This window comes from Drosophila ananassae (genome assembly GCF_017639315.1).
Source record: "Drosophila ananassae strain 14024-0371.13 chromosome 4 unlocalized genomic scaffold, ASM1763931v2 tig00000054, whole genome shotgun sequence".
Taxonomy (NCBI): Eukaryota; Metazoa; Arthropoda; class Insecta; order Diptera; family Drosophilidae; genus Drosophila; species Drosophila ananassae.
Window position 1 is genome coordinate 9,094,405 of NW_025319037.1, and position 16,411 is coordinate 9,110,815.

At 37.5% G+C, this 16,411-nt stretch overlaps 1 long non-coding RNA gene across 1 annotated transcript; it reads right to left on the minus strand.

Annotated features, from left to right (window-relative positions):
- Positions 1–10,979: 10,979 nt before the first annotated feature.
- On the minus strand, positions 10,980–12,132 carry LOC123257710. The gene is made up of 2 exons (XR_006507825.1): positions 11,734–12,132; positions 10,980–11,673 (listed from the first exon to the last, which is right to left on the minus strand). It is a non-coding gene; the product is annotated as an uncharacterized LOC123257710 (long non-coding RNA).
- Between the last annotated feature and the right edge of the window lie 4,279 nt (positions 12,133–16,411).

A 16,411-nucleotide genomic window follows, 5' to 3' on the forward strand; every position in this document is an offset into this window, starting at 1 on the left:
CGCCTGGTAACACCTGTTGTATCTGGAAATTAATTTCGTCAACATCAACGTTTTTGGCTGCCAAAATCGCCCGTTGACTAAGCCATTCATGATTCAAATAATTATTCTGTATATCCGGAAAAATACTCTGAATCAATTCATTTTTATCCTGAACAACAGTGCAAAAATTGTCGGGTTGCTTAATGCATTGCGTTTTTGGTTGCAGTTCTATTTTACCGTTCCCAATATCTAGTAGTTGTTCGGAAAATATTGGTCAGCTGATAGCTCTGGGTGACTTTAATATCCCAGAACTTATATGGTCAAATGTTGAAAATTCACCGTCTTTACAGCTTAACTCCCGCCACGACTTCCCTGTGGGCATGTTTGACATGTCACTCGGGCAAATTAACCACATTAGAAATTCTTTAGGTCGGCTGTTGGACTTATGTTTTGTTTCTGATCCTGATGGAATTACTCCTTCCAGAATTTTGCCCCTTTCTGACCCTGATGATCCATATCATCCCACTCTTGAGCTTTCAATTGAAAACAACTCCTTAACTGACCTTAAGTCTACACTTAAATATCATAAAGTTAGTTTCTTTCGTAAGGCTGACTTTATGAAATTAAATAAGTTTATTTCGGAATTTGATTGGTCTGATCTACTGGCATGCGATGATATAAACTTAGCATTACAAAAATTTTATTTCACTGTAAACTTATTTTTTGACGCTTGTGTGCCGTGGAAATATCCGTCCGCTTCAACGAATCCGCCTTGGTATATAAGGCATCTTATCAACTTAAAGAATAGTATGAGTAGACTTTTAAATAAACATACATTATTTGGCTGTAAAGTTAGTTATTCAAGATACTTAGTAGCTCGGTCCAATTTCACCGGTCATAATGCAGAATTTTATAGGAGTTATGCCGCTGCAGGATTCAGTTTACTCTGGATCCGAAGCAGTTTTATAACATTTTAAACACTAAGCGTAAACATGTATCTTTTCCCCCACTGCTTACGTTTGAGAACTTATGATAACACTGATTATGCAATGGCCGATCTCTTTGCACAGTTTTTTCAAACTACGTATTTATCTAGCAGCAGCTCAGCTCAGCCTTACACTTATAATATCCCATCAGCCAATCTTATATTTCGCCCATCCTTCGATCAAAGTGTTATCAGATCTTCTTAAGGTCAAGCCCGTGTATTCGCCAGGCCCTGATGAAGTACCAGGCTGTGTTCTGAAGAACTGCGCCAAGGCTCTGCGCAAACCGCTCGTTAAACTCTTTAATCTATCGCTGGAAACTTCGATCTTTCCCCTTATGTGGAAGGAATCCTTCATTATTCCGCTGTATAAAAAAGGGAAAAAATCCGACACTGCAAATTATAGAGGCATCTCTAAATTGTCAGCAATTCCAAAGCTTTTTGAAAAAGGTATCACTTCACATTTGCAACACCTATGTAGTTCAAAAATAACTCCGTGCCAGCATGGCTTCATAAACGTGTCTTCTTTAAAGATGTTAAATCGCGTTTAGTCCGCTCAACATCTGGGGTGCCCCAAGGAAGCCATCTTGGACCCCTACTTTTTACTTTACGGTTTATTAACGACTTTCCCCTTGTCTTAACTAATTCACTTGTACTATGTAAGCTGATGACGTTAAGCTATGCCTTCAGCATAAATTCACTAGCGCACAGTCTAGACTTCAATCCGATTTAGCAAATAACCTAAAGCTTAATGGATCGAAATGTAAACTCATGTCTTTTTACCGATCTAATCCTCACCAGGCTATGTACTTTCTCTATGGGAACGCCTTAGAACGATTAACTCAGGTTAACGATCTAGGTGTCCTATTAGATTTGAAACTTAAATTTACCGACCATATATCTACCATGGTTAATAAAGCTATGGGTGTGCTTGGTTTTATTATAAGATGGTCAAAAGAATTTAATGACCCGAACATAACTAAAACGTTATATACATCACTGGTCCGTCCGATTCTTAAGTATGGATCGTGTTTCTGGAGTCCTCAATATGGAGTACACCAAGATCGCATTGAATCTGTACAAAAAAACTTCCTTACTTTTGCGCTTAGGGGACTTAATTGGGATGCAAATCTTTACCTCCCCTCTTATCGTAGTAGACTTTTACTAATCAACTTGTATACAATCTTATTTATGGAAATATAGACTGCCAGCATTTACTAACACGCTTAAATTTTAACGTTCCTAGAAGAAGGACTAGAAACTTTCGTCTTCTACTCCTCAGCCATTGTAGTTCGACATATGCCCAACACGATCCGTTCAGGGTATTATGTTCGGACTACAATGGTCTCTACCACATCTTGTCACTTTGCTCTACTAACAATCTTAAATCGCTTATATTAACCGCATTATCTGTGCAACACTCTTCCTAGTGATATCTTTCTCCTACTTTTCGCTTAACTATCTCGGATCTATTCCCGCGATTCCAGCCGTACGTCACGCGGCAGCGTCCCTCGGTCGGTTGGACGGAAGGTGGACTGTACGTATGCAGTGGGAACCGCGCGAAAAAAAAAAAAAATGGACATTGTTTGACCTTGAGATTAAACTGTAGCCTTTTGAAGGGTATGGTAGAATCTGATGGTATCATCGGAATACGTGGCAGCCGGACCACTTTTCCTATAAACTTCCCAGCCAAAATGGTTGCTTCAAGAATGTTTCCGGTGATCTTTTTGATTACCAAACGCGTACCGTTACATAATTGAGGTGGATTCAAATTACGGAAGAGAATAATAGGGAAATCAATCTTTAATCGAAGATTATGAGGAGGCATTCCGGGGATATCTAATGAATTTAAAAATTCAATTGGAAAATTTACACTTTCATTTTCATCAACAACAGTATCGATTGATTTAAAAGACATCAGATCGCCTGGTAACAACTGTTGTATCTGGAAATTAATTTCGTCAACATCAACGTTTTTGGCTGCCAAAATCGCCCGTTGACTAAGCCATTCATGATTCAAATAATTATTCTGTATATCCGGAAAAATACTCTGAATCAATTCATTTTTATCCTGAACAACAGTGCAAAAATTGTCGGGTTGCTTAATGCATTGCGTTTTTGGTTGCAGTTCTATTTTACCGTTCCCAATATCTAGTAGTTGTTCGGAAAATATTGGTGCTGATGGAAATTTTGCAATTGTACTCGCATATTAATGGTCAATCGAAGTGTTTCAACACTTCGCCATAAGAATGATTGTTTCAAACATGCATTAATCTCATCCGCGAAAGTAGAGCGAGGTATAACCGGTAAGGTCTGCGGGAAGCCACCAGACAAAAGTAAGATAGCACCACCAAAAAGTTTTTTTTTCTGTTTAAATCTTGCATAGTTCTGTTTAATTCTTCAAGTGAATATTTGTGTGCCATTGTGCACTCATCCCAAATTATTATAGAACTTTTCCGCAACACTGCAGCTATTCCACCGTATTACGACCGTATTTTGGCAAGAATCAACGAATTTAAAAATGTCTTACCGGTTCTACCGGGTGCATCCAAGAAAAAAAAACCGCCATGTACAATCATTAATAATTTTTTGTTCTGCTGTCAGTAATAGTTCACTGTTCATGATACTTGTTGCTAAACTTCCATGGTCATATTGATTTTCTCGTTGTAAATCGGTATTGACTAAGTCGGTGGCTGGACGATTAGGTGATGGCACACCACAATGATAAAGTGGTAAATTTGGAATAAGAAAACATAAATCCTCGATCAAGACCAATGCTTCATTGTACATCTCTGGTGTATAATCTATGTTTTGGCATCGATTTGTTTGTCTAATTCGATGCAAGATGTCTTCTGTCATGGGACATTACCATACACCATTGTCTTCGCGAATTGGACAAAAACATCAGGTTTTGGCACAATGTAAAAAATTCAGTTAGAGTCGTTTTCGGAGCTTCGAACGCTCTTTGGAGTATATTTTCTAATGAATCTGCCCATTTGGTATCGTGCTATTTCGTCATTCTTATTCATGTTTTGTACTTCAAATATGGCCAAATCAAAGCTCAACATTGACATGAGCTTTGTAAGTTTTTGAAAGTATTGGTGAGTATGGTACCACCCACTGATTATCAAACTCAACTTGATTTGGAAAGTTTGGCAGCCGCATTGTAAATGTGTGGCCACCATTCTCAGTACTTCTGCAGCGATACATTGAATAACCATCAATATCAGTGATCGTGTCATTCGTATGCGGCTTTGTGAAGTTTTTTTTACATTTCCCATTTTCCATGCACGCTGACGTCATGTTGAAAGCACCGCATGGCCCATGGATCATATGTGTGGTGACAATATCAAATAAATTCTTGATCAATTAATGGGTCTGGAATTTCGGCTGAAATTATTTGATCGATTTCTTCAGGACGGATTCTATCTTTAAGCCAAACCAAAATGTGGGCATGAGGTAAACCTCGCTTTTGCCACTCTATCGTATGCAGCCAACAACGTGTGATACCAAAAATTGAATATTTAACAATAAAATCAATTAATGATTTCAATTTGTGTTTAAACACACGTGCAGTTAAATCATGACGATGAATGGCTTGTTGTCCTGGCAATAGTAAAGTTTGTATCTCTTCCCAATTCGGATTACATGTGAATGTAATAAATAAATCCGGTCTTACGTACGTAAGTCATCGCATCTTGTATGTATTTCTGCATGTTCCGTGGAATGCCGAAGTAGCTTGAAGGTAAAATGAAAGCATTACCGATGTCATTGGGGTTTAAATTTCCATCGATGTTTCCAGCAACAGCATCTCGTAACCATTACACTGTGCGACAAAAAAAAAAAACGAAATACACTTGGGAAACGAGATAGTGTATGTTGTTAATCTGGTCGAAGAGAACTCAAAAATATTTTTTTTGTATTTTTGGAACCCTCCAATTTTTATTTATTTAAAAAAAACAGTTTTTCGGGACTTTTTTGCGCTTAAAAATTCCTGAACGCGTTTTTTTCAACCGATTTCAAAACTTTCGCTGCTTTTCAATAGTTAAATGTTGTAGCTTTTGAAAAAAAAATATATCTTCGATTTTGTTGAACAAAAAGGACAAAATTTTTACACCTGAAACTGAAGTTTTCGACTTTTATTCGTGTTTTTCGGATTTTGATGCCAGTTTTTCGGTGCAACTTACAACAATTCGGCCATTTATGATACATATCAATGTTGACTCATTAATACTGAATAAAACGAGACAAATTTCATAAAAAAATAATGAAAATTGGTGAAGTTATAACGCTTTTCCTAAAAAGAGTCAATTCAACCTAGCGTGCGCTCCGGAGTACCTGTGTGTATAAGACAGAAACATGCTCTTCTTCTTATAGTGCTCCCATGGTTTTATTGACTTTTTTTGGGAAAAGCGTTATAACTTCAACAATTTTTATTATTTTTTTATGAAATTTGTCTCGTTTTATTCAGTATTAATGAGACAATATTAATATGTGGCATAAATGACAGAATTTTTGTCAGAAGAAAGCAATATACTCTTATTTTTATACACATTGTTCCTCCGAAGCGCACCGTGTTATTAATCACCTAAGAAAATAAAAAATGAAATGCAATACGAAATTAAAATCTATACATACAGTAAGAAAGTAAATAGATAATTGTAAAATTTACCGGTATTTGGATCATACTGTTTCCTATTAAGGTGATATTCATCTTGTCATAAGAACGGTGTAGATCCGAAAGCGTACTGACAATATTGTCTCGCCGTATAATTTTTATAGATCTTTTGTCAACTAGATCTCCAATCATGGTAACAGCAACCTCATCAACAGTTGGAGCGTTAAATCTACCAGCATGTTCACCTAATGGTATCGTGGCAAAACTCTTTTGATCAATTGAATTAGTTGATTGGGATCTTCTAAAAAATTGTCAAATAATATCACAATTTCTCTTTCCTCTGTTTGTTTAATAAAATTATAAAGGCATCGAGTCGTCACGCGCTCTTCACAATCGCCCATAAAATAAATTTGAAGAAATTTCGGATTGTTATCAGGCATTGGCATCAGTGATCCGATTTTATGGTACACCTGGCCTTGAATTTTGAATGTAGTTTCAAAATTACGTCCATCGGATGCACGATCGAAAATTTAAGTTGCCCCAAATGACGTCAATTGGAAGCAAGAACTAAATTTGCGTATCTTACGCAAACATAATTTGGAATCATCTAAATTGCCAGTAAGAAGGGATTATAAAGGCTCCGGCGGAGCGGGTAGAGGTGACAGCACAATTTTTCCTGATGCGCAGCACATGCCGGCTGCTTCATTCCGAAACTTCACTGCTTGACAATATTGACATACTTTATCCATTCCATCGATAGCAATTTTTGAATGCGCTGAGCAGTTAATATCTAGTGCATCACGGTGTTCTTGAGATTCTTGAGCACGAATTTCTGCAGTCCTAATTCTTTGAGCTGCATTTATTGTTTCGATTTGTTGTGGTAATTGCTGAGCTCTTTCAACACGTTTGCGTCGTGACCCATTGCTGCTCGCGTTGTTGAGGTTAGATTTTTTCGGTGGCATATTAGTCTTTAGTCTGACTTTGCCGTATCCCGACGTGTTTTTGCGATTGCTCTCATCTGCTCTCATCTGATTACCTATATCTTTGATACGAGTTTCCCCTTTTCGCGTATCATCGTTGGAGCATATTTGACTTACATAGTTCATTGAACCATTCACTTCTTAAAAACAATATTATTATTCAATATTACTTCTGCCGCGATCTTCGAATATTCATATATATATTCCCTTCATGAGTTCTATTCTCAGGTCGAGTAATCCCTTTACATCATTGTTACTCTCAAGCGGTTATTCGTCACGGCGTATCTCTTTTGTGACGTCTTTTCATCGACGTGCCTGATCCGAACGTCCCTCCCTACCACAAATTTCTAATTGATCTCTTCTCGCTCTCACTACAGTGGACAAATCTCAGTCAATAATGAGTCTAATTTGCACTGCTAAGAAATGCGAGCTTGGAGGATGCATCACTGGTGACTCGTATCTGTCCTGCTGGCTTTGCAACAACTGCTCACATATTAAATGTGCTGGTGGTGGGCACAATGGACGGATAAGCGATCTTATCACAAATAATATTGGTCTTGTATTGCCTGTAGAGAGATTGAGTCTGAGATGCGGACTTTCATGAAGCAGACGAGAAACGGCTTTCTAGATGTCCGTAAGCAATTTTCTGCACTTAATGATCAATTCCTTACACTTGAGACCCAATTCCTTGGTCTCAAGTTATTAAGCGAATCTCCAAGGAGAAAAATTTCAAACAACAACCCGGTGGGGGTCACTTTATTGGGTACTCCTGCCCCTCATGCGATTCATTCGGATACTTTTTTAACGCCTAATACTTCATCGCCTACTGTTGTGCCTGTGGAAGTGATCCATTCACCAAGTCAGCCAATGGAATCGTCAAGGAGTCTTGGATCCTCTATCGTTGGAAAACCTGCAGGTTCCTGTGGCACCGTCTCCTAGGCCTCTCACTGGTGTGGCGCCTGTGTTAAGATCCTCTGGGCTTTCGCTTAGAGCTGTTGCACCTCGTAAAGCTTTATTTGTATCCCGCCTCATGCCGGACGCCACTGTGGATGATGTCAGGAGTCACCTCTTAAACCATCTCAAGGTAGCTCCTAATGAATTAGCGGTCTTTAAGTTTAATTTTAAACATAAGCGTAGTATATCCTCTTTCAAAATTGTGATTCCTGAATCCTACTTTGAAAAAGTACTTGACCCGTCAGCCTGGCCTGAGCACAGTATTATTCATGAATTTTTAGCCAAAGATCCTCTAAATCCCAACTATGTTGATTCAGCTCCAAAAAACTGAGTAATACCGTTTTTTCTTCCTGCTACCAAAACGTTCGAAGTATTCTGGGTAAATTGAGCCAATTTTTTACTAAGAGTGCTTCTTTTAATTTTGATGCTATTGCACTTACTGAAACCTGGCTTAATTCCTCTGTCTCTGATTACGAAATTTTTGTTCCAAAGTACACTGTGTTTCGAATGGATAGACCATCTTTCGGTGGTGGTGTCCTCATTGCTGTTAATAATAAATTCTCAGCTGAACTAATCTCTTTCCCAAATCAGTTTGGAATAGAGTTTATCGCTTTAAAAATAGCTCACCGACTCATATTTTCATGACCTGTTCCTATATACCTCCATCGGTTGAGGATACTGTATATTTTCACCACCTCGAGGCTATTAAGTTCGTTCCATCATAAGTCAGTGACTCTGATTTTGTCCTAATTATCGGTGATTTCAACCGATACAAAATCTCCTGGATCCCGTGTGAAGATGACAATTCCTTGCGTCCTAGTTGTCAAAACGACTTTATTGATGCATTAATTAAAATTGCTCTTTTTCAAATTAACCCCATCCTTAACACACTTAGCAGATCCCTAGACCTTATTGTTTGTAATAGGATATCCTCTGTGACTGTAATTCGGTCTTCACCACTATCGCTTCCTGGGGACGTACACCATCCTACACCATTAGTTTCAGTATTAATTGATGTCCCTTATATACATGCTAACTATAAGACTCAGTATCGTACTAAATGTTTCCGAAAAACGGATTATAATGCTCTTCGCAATCATTTAGCTGGATTTGACTGGGAATATCTTTCATCTTTTAACTCTATTGATGCTGCATTTAGGATCATTCGGAAGTTTGCCTTACAATTCACGATGTAACGCTTATAAAGTTGATTATTAAGAATAATAAACTGGTTGCGAATGTAAGGAAAGTTTGTCTGATGAAACAAAGATCTAGACTTAAGAAACATTTAGTAAGCTCTAGATTTCCTTTTCTTAAGACGAGTTTCTTTGCCTTAAAATATTTAAACTGGGACTGAGATGATCTTCTTCCACCATATCTTTGTCGGCTAAAATTATTAGACCTACCACCATTGCAGGTAGGTCGTACTTGTGCTGGGGCCATGCTCCTTCATAAAATTATTCTCGGTCAAGTTGACTCCAAACTTTTACTCGAAAAGATAGTTTTCTCTGTTCCAAACAGGTCAACCAGGTCCTTCCGACCCCTTTGATCTAATTTTGCGGATCATGATTCTTTTCGCGTTATCTATAAAAACTATAACCTATTGTCTCATATATTTTCGCCTGAATTATCCCAAGATGTAATTAAATCTAATTTGATTGTTTTTCTATTAGAATATGTAACATGTAACCATGTAAGCGGGCAGATGGTTGTGTAGCTGCAAGAAGGTTGCACGCGCTGGTTCCGGCTTTTTGGTCGGTAGAAGGGAGTGGATCCGTAGGGTCCTTGTGCTACTCGCTCGCAGTTACCAATCGATTATTTAAAAGATATTCGCGTGCGGGGGGTTAGTACGTACTGAAGGAAATAGCGGGAAGGGGACGAAAAGGATTCTTGCATTGCTTTCGACATTCAAAGTAGTTAAGGCCGTCGCGACTGCGCTAATGGAGTTGCAGCAGACGACGTAAAGCTGAGCGGATGTTTTGCCACAGCCGTTGCCCACCCTTCCATGATAACCAAGTCCGCGAAATAATTATTGATGATCCCAAAAAAACCGGCTATTTAATTCCACTTGCCATCTTCATCCTGTATGACTCCTCCAGATAATAGATTAGCAATTCATTTTTAAACGTTATAAAATTTATTCATGGTTATTAAGTTGCATAAGGCCAAAACGGAAATTTAAATTAAGTATATAATTAAATGTATTTGTTATAATCGAAAAAAAAATTATCTTAGGATTTATATCTTTATTAGTTGGTATAAGAAATAATAAGTCGAATTAATATGCAATAATATTATATATGTTTATATAAAATACTACAGGGTGCGTACGGTATTTGAGGACATTGATATATGAGGCTGCCATTTTGTACCTAGTGTTGTGATCTTTTTATTCTTTTTAGATTAACAATGGAGGACAATATTCTAACTCAAGAAATGAAAAGACATGCGGTTATCGTTGCTTTACACGCAGAGCACAGCGATCTTGAAATAAGCACATTTTTGAAAGTCGCCCGATCATTCGTTTATAAAGTTCGTCAAGAGTTGCAATCATCTGGTGGGAATGTGAAAAGCACTGGAAAGCGTAAAAAGCACGAACAACGTTCAGATTGTGTGAAAACACCAAAATTTATTGAACAAGTTCAGGATACTGTTGACCTGGACCCTTCCAAGTCCATGAGGGCCGTCGCTAGGGACCTCAACGTTTCTGAGGGTTTAATCCGGAAAATTGTCCACGAAGACCTCCGGTACAAATCTTATGTGATGCGTAGGGGTCAGTTTATGTCAGCACAAACTCAGGATCAGCGATTAATTCGTGCAAAACGACTTTTGAACAAATTAAAACATCCTGACTGTCCGGATCTGCTCTGGTTTTTTTCACCTAGCTCACCGGATCTTAATCCTTTGGATTACTACGTATGGGGCGTACTTGAAAGGGACACCAATAAGTACCCTCACAACACGGTTGCTTCCCTTCGAACTAGTATTGCCAAAGCAATGCCCGAAATGAATAAGGATCATCTAATTCGGGCATGTAAACGTTTCCGATCGAGAATTGAAGCTGTAATTGCAGCGAACGGGGGTTTTATTGAATAATTGTTTAGTTTAAGTATCAATTAACTTGATGTAAAAATTTGAATGAATTACAATTACTTTTGTTAAAAATACAAACAATTTAGTTTTAACAGCAATATGTCCTCAAATACCGTACGCACCCTGTATTAAGAATCCTGTTTATGAAGAGAATCTTGTCTTCCATAGCGGGTATTCTCTAATATTATTTCCTAAATTTATATTTAAAATGTCCCCAAAGTAACTTATTTATTTTCAATTCAAATTTGATAGCAAGGTTTTTAATGTTGGAGCACTGCAAGAGCATTCAAAATAATGTTCCAAGACTCCATTGCGGAATCCATAATTAAATATTGGAAATAAAAAAAGGAAAATATATACAAGAAAATATATATCAGTGTACCATTGTTCTATATTTTAATTGCAAACCGCATGGTTCGATTTTACCGTTTGGCAAACAAAAATCTTTCAGGTAAAGCTTTTAGTACACGGAGAAAAATCGGCCTAACCACAAACAATTTTTAATTTGGGGTAATGTGTTTTTTTTCACTTACATCGAGTTTATTTCCACGTCCAAAAGATCTTTTGTCGGGTTGAGCGATGAATCTATAATTTTAGGGCATAAAGGTTATTTTTATGTATGTATGTATACATATATTCACCAAACTATTTAATATTTCCGAGCCATTCATGTTTAGTATTTAAGTAATTAAATAAAAAATACAAAATTAAGGGAACTGGAAAATTTATTTTTTTACATTATTAAACGCCAAAATAATTAAATCAACTTAATAATTCCAGAAACCACATGGGACAGGCGTAACTGTCTTGGAGCGATGAGTGACGTCATTGGACGATTCGGGTGCATATGCTGGCCATTGGCGGGTTTTAGTTAATGAGGGAAAATTATTGGCACATGCACCTTACTTCCAAGAAAAAATTGTATCTCTCACTCTAATTATAATTAATCCATCTGATCCCGCGCTTCGAGCCCTTCTTAGGGTAAAACTGGCTAGTTGGGGACTTATAAACTTGTTCCCAATGTAAGAACAATAAAAAAATGGGTTCTTACTGGGTGCCAATTCGACCTAAAAAAAATAAGTCGAATTAAAAAAACACGTGACGCCGAAAACAAAGGTCTTATTTACCTTGAATTGGCACCACAAAAATGTAATTTACTTATAACGCACTGGGCGCTACTCACTTCCCTCGGCGTTTAAGTTTTGGGAAACTTAGGTGGAAATTTCCCACCACGTGTCTTTTTTTTTTTTCCGGGGGTTAAATAAATACTTGAGTTTAACCGCGAGCGATGCGCTTATCTTAGCAGCCACAAGAGAAAAGAACTTGGTCGCTGCTTATTCTAAGCTTAGACCGATACTTAAATGCTCAATTCTAAGTAGATAATTGATTATCAATAGATAAGGAACTTTAAGCTTAACCAAGCTATTTGTTTTTGTTTTGTTTGTTTTGTATTTTTGGTTATTCCAAGCTTAACTAAATGGGGTTTACTTTTAGGCATTTGGTTTATTTGTTAAGTTAAAACAAGCGCATTACAAATAATTTGCCTAACTCTTAATTATAATTAGTTTTAATAATAGTATAAATAACAGTTAATTGTTACATTCAATAAATAAAAAATATTCACTGTATTATCTTCATTATAATATGAATTCAATTTACACTTCAGTCTAAGTAACACGTGGCCGGCTATGCTAACACCAAAAATTTAAAAAGTGAAAATAATTGAATTATAATTTAATGCAAAAACTGCACTGCACTGAATTTAAAACATACCTGGCACAAAATCACTAAACACTATTGAATATATCCCGCTAACTCGTCTGGGATTTAATTTAGTTATTTTTAGGCACTTGTTAAATATTTATTAATCTTGGCTTAAGATAACAGCCGTATTGCTTTCAGACTCGTCAATTAATGTCAAAGCTCTTCAATGCAAATCTAGCCCTAACTATGCTAAAAAAAAGCTTTTACATAACGGCACTCTTATCTCGATATGCAAAATCATAGATAAGAATCGCGTGATGTTTGTTCGCTTATACAAAGTAACCGGCAGATCAATGATATTAGATGATAAGCTTTTAAGCTTTTCTCTGACTATCTTATGACCGCTTTTCGTATGAGTGCCCTGTTGGAAATCCACACACTACACCACACTTAATGCTCCAAAAATATTATTAGCGGGGGTCATTAACTGAAATCACTAATATCAACTAATATTTTTATTTTATTTTACTACTTGTATGTCCCTTTAGTGGTAGGTTCCTAAAATTTTCCCTGGTTCATTCACCAGTTTATATTAAGAACGTCCTACTTTCTTTTTTACTTTGGCCTTAATAAAGAGAGGTGCTAATTTAGCGTTAAGCTTCTTGCTGGCATTACTTTGCGCGAAATTGCGAGCAAGGACTTCTTCACCATTTTTAAATTCTACCGATCTAGTCTTTAAATTATAAACCTTATCGAGGTTGCTTTGTTGATCAGGTGGCAAAAGGTGTATTTTTGGACTTCCCTTTTGTTCATCCCTATCAGTATCTAATTCTGCAACCTTAGGACTAATTAGGTGGTTGATTAATTGGAAGCATTTCCAGAAATCAATTCCTAAATAAACACCCTGGCTTAATGTTGGGATAACATAGAATTCAATGGGCCTTATTTGGTCTCGGTAAGAAATATTAGTCACATATTTCCCTACCACGGAATATTTATTATTATTGGCTATTTGAATATTTCCGAACATTTTTTAAGTTGGTTATTGCTCATAATTTCGGTAGCTGCTTTTCCGCCTAAGCAACTTACTGATGCTCCCGAATCCAGCAATGCAATATAGTTCCTTTCTCCTATAATAATATCGGTATACAACCTATCATCGGAGTTAAAAAATATAGAGGAAACTAATTTTTTTCTGGTTTTGGTGACATTCTTCCAAAATAACTTCAACCGAGCGGTTGAGCGTGTAGGTTTCGGTTTGGCCATCGACTTCGGGCATCCGAATATGCGACACTTTGCTTCATTGTACCTTTTCCATCGAAGGTGTAGAGGTACGAATGAGTGATGTTCGGTAACTGCGCGAAGGCGCAGTTCGGACTGCGCCTCTTCCTGAACATTGTTATTCTCTGGAGTAGGTGTTGTAAATTCCGTTTGAGAATCATTTTTCTTAACTATTTTTTTGGATTTTAAGGATGCGTCAGATAGGTGGTGTTCTACGCATCCCTCTAACGGTTTTCCGACGGGTTACACCGGGAGCATTTTGGCTTATAAACATCTTTGGCTCCGCAACCATAACAAAATACTGATCGGACCTCCATACAATAGTCGAACCTATGACCTGGCTTCTGACAATTCCAGCTAACCATTTTCCTCTTACGGATTTCGTCTACTTCCATTTCTAGTTTATGTGCTGAAGTGCCTAATAATTCTGAAACGGAACGATTTGGTATCTTCGGTTTCAAGGATTGGGACTTGACGTGCTTTTGAAATTGCTCGTGAGTACGAATCTCTTCACGTAATCTAGCAATGGTGTTAATACCTAAATGCATCAACTCGTAACGTAACGATATCTTTGCATTTCTGATAAGAATTCGTACGGTAGATTGTTTGGATATGGGAATCTTTAGTCTACCTAACAAAGTTTCTACAGCGAACTGGTATTCTTCAAATAGTTCAATAGAATACGATATAGGAATTTAATCCGCCAGTCTTGTATAATGCTAGCGACTTTTTCGGGGGAAATACTGGAAGTTCTAGAATTTGCGGCTGATGTCTCACTATGATGACTGATATTTCTCTGAATGGGTGGTAATTGCGATTGGTAATCGTCAAAGCATCGGGGAACGCTAGATGACCTTTGGTCCTGTTCAGTTGACTCGATATTAAGGGAAGTCATTTTGCTTTTTAGAGCTTGTTCTATCGATGAGTTAATAATTTGGGATATATTCTGCAACATGTTGTTTTGTTGAGCTTGTACACATGATTTTACTAACTCCGTTATTTCGGTTCTGCCTAACCCTTCTCGATGGTTATCGTTCTCCAGGTATGGGTCACTTGGCTGTCCTTTACGTTGCATAGATCTTGTCTGTACCCCTTTTCTTGCTATAGCACCTGTCGGGTCAAGCAGCCGCCGGAAAGAAGTTTGGCCGGCAATAATTTATTGAGTTCGTGACGTCACTTTCTTCTATACTTATGTTCGTAATGATCGCTCTCGTGCATTCGATCGGCCACCTGCATCTGCCGTCATGCACTAGCGTTTGTCTCGCTCCGCAGCATCAAGCGTTGAGCCGCGCTCCTGCGTTTGTATTCTAATTCGGTCTTCACCCCCTCGCAGTCGCATCTATCCCTATATCACTTTGTATAAAGCCAAAACATTTTAAATAAATTGCATTAAATTGAACTGTGCTTGTTTTTACTAAAACCAAGATTAAGAACATTGAATATAGCTCCCGAAAACACTCGGTAACTGAACAGCACCTTTCCCTCTGTTATATGGATTAGCTCTAATTGGTTCAAGACTGGGATCTATCATTTCTCCTCATTTAGTAATGTAGCAGAGGCCCTTCTGCCTCGTTTATTTCAACCGTTACGTTATTGTTACTGAGCAACTCACTGAGAAACTACTGCTGCAAACGGGAAAAATTGATTTAACTTGTAAAAGTGGCATTAAACAGCTGTAATGAAATATATGATTACAGGGAGTCGTAGCCAACATATCGTTTGAACTCGTAGGTTCGCGACAAGTGAAACAAATAGTTTCCTTTTCTTTTACGCCTTCTGCTGGATTCTCTAAGCTGTGTCGTACTGCCATGGTAAAATATCAAATTATCTATTCAATATAAAAAAATATTAATGTAAAAACTCCAAAATTAAAAATACGCCAAATAAAAAAAAATCAAATAAAAAAAATCAAAAATAATCCGCCTCCAAAATTCGTATAGCGCTTTTCGGAAATCTGAAATGTGCTGAAACACTTAACTGATCAAATCTCTCTTTCACTGATTCTGTTTGGGAATACACTAGAAAATTACTGACTCGTAAAACTTCCGATAATATGTACATCCAGTAGGTCAAGTGCTAAAAGAGACGCTTCCAGCGTCTTGCGATTCCTAACCAGAATCTATTATTCGGACCTGATAAATCTGAAATTATTTAACTTGGTAACGTCAAGTTACACACAACAGTCGCTGTGGTCGATCAGTCCAAGCTGCCAAACTGCAATCGCAATTTCTAAAGACGAACAGTTGGTGAATTCCATCGAAATTCAAGTTAAACAGACCTAATAGGTTTTACAGAAAAAATACTACTACGATGTATCATTGTCTAATGGGTCAAGATGCCAAAAAAAACTCTAGCCTCTTGCAGTTCCACAAAAGACAATATGAAAAAAAAAGGAAACTGACTATGCCTATGGGACGTATGGATGGGAGTGAAGGGCGTGCACTTCTTGTGATCTTAGACTAAGCTCGACGGATGCGGGTGGTTCTTTTCACGTATCCATACAACACATCATCAAAATAAATTTAAGTGCACTAACTAGATGCAAATTAATAAAGAAAAACCAGGATGATCGTCCTACCGAATCAAATCCAAAAGAAAACTAGAGAAACAAATCACCTAAAAGGCAAACAGCCTCAGAAGAAAGAGAGAGAGAGAATGAACTCTGAACAGTTGTAGGGTATTAGATGTTCATTATACCTTATTCTTAACCCACCCGACCTTGGCGAGATCTACGACGTTTGGTTCGCGCCATATCACTATTCTATGTGATACTTATTGTGGTTCCAGCATGGCTATTTGAAGTTTCGGTGGCGGATCTGT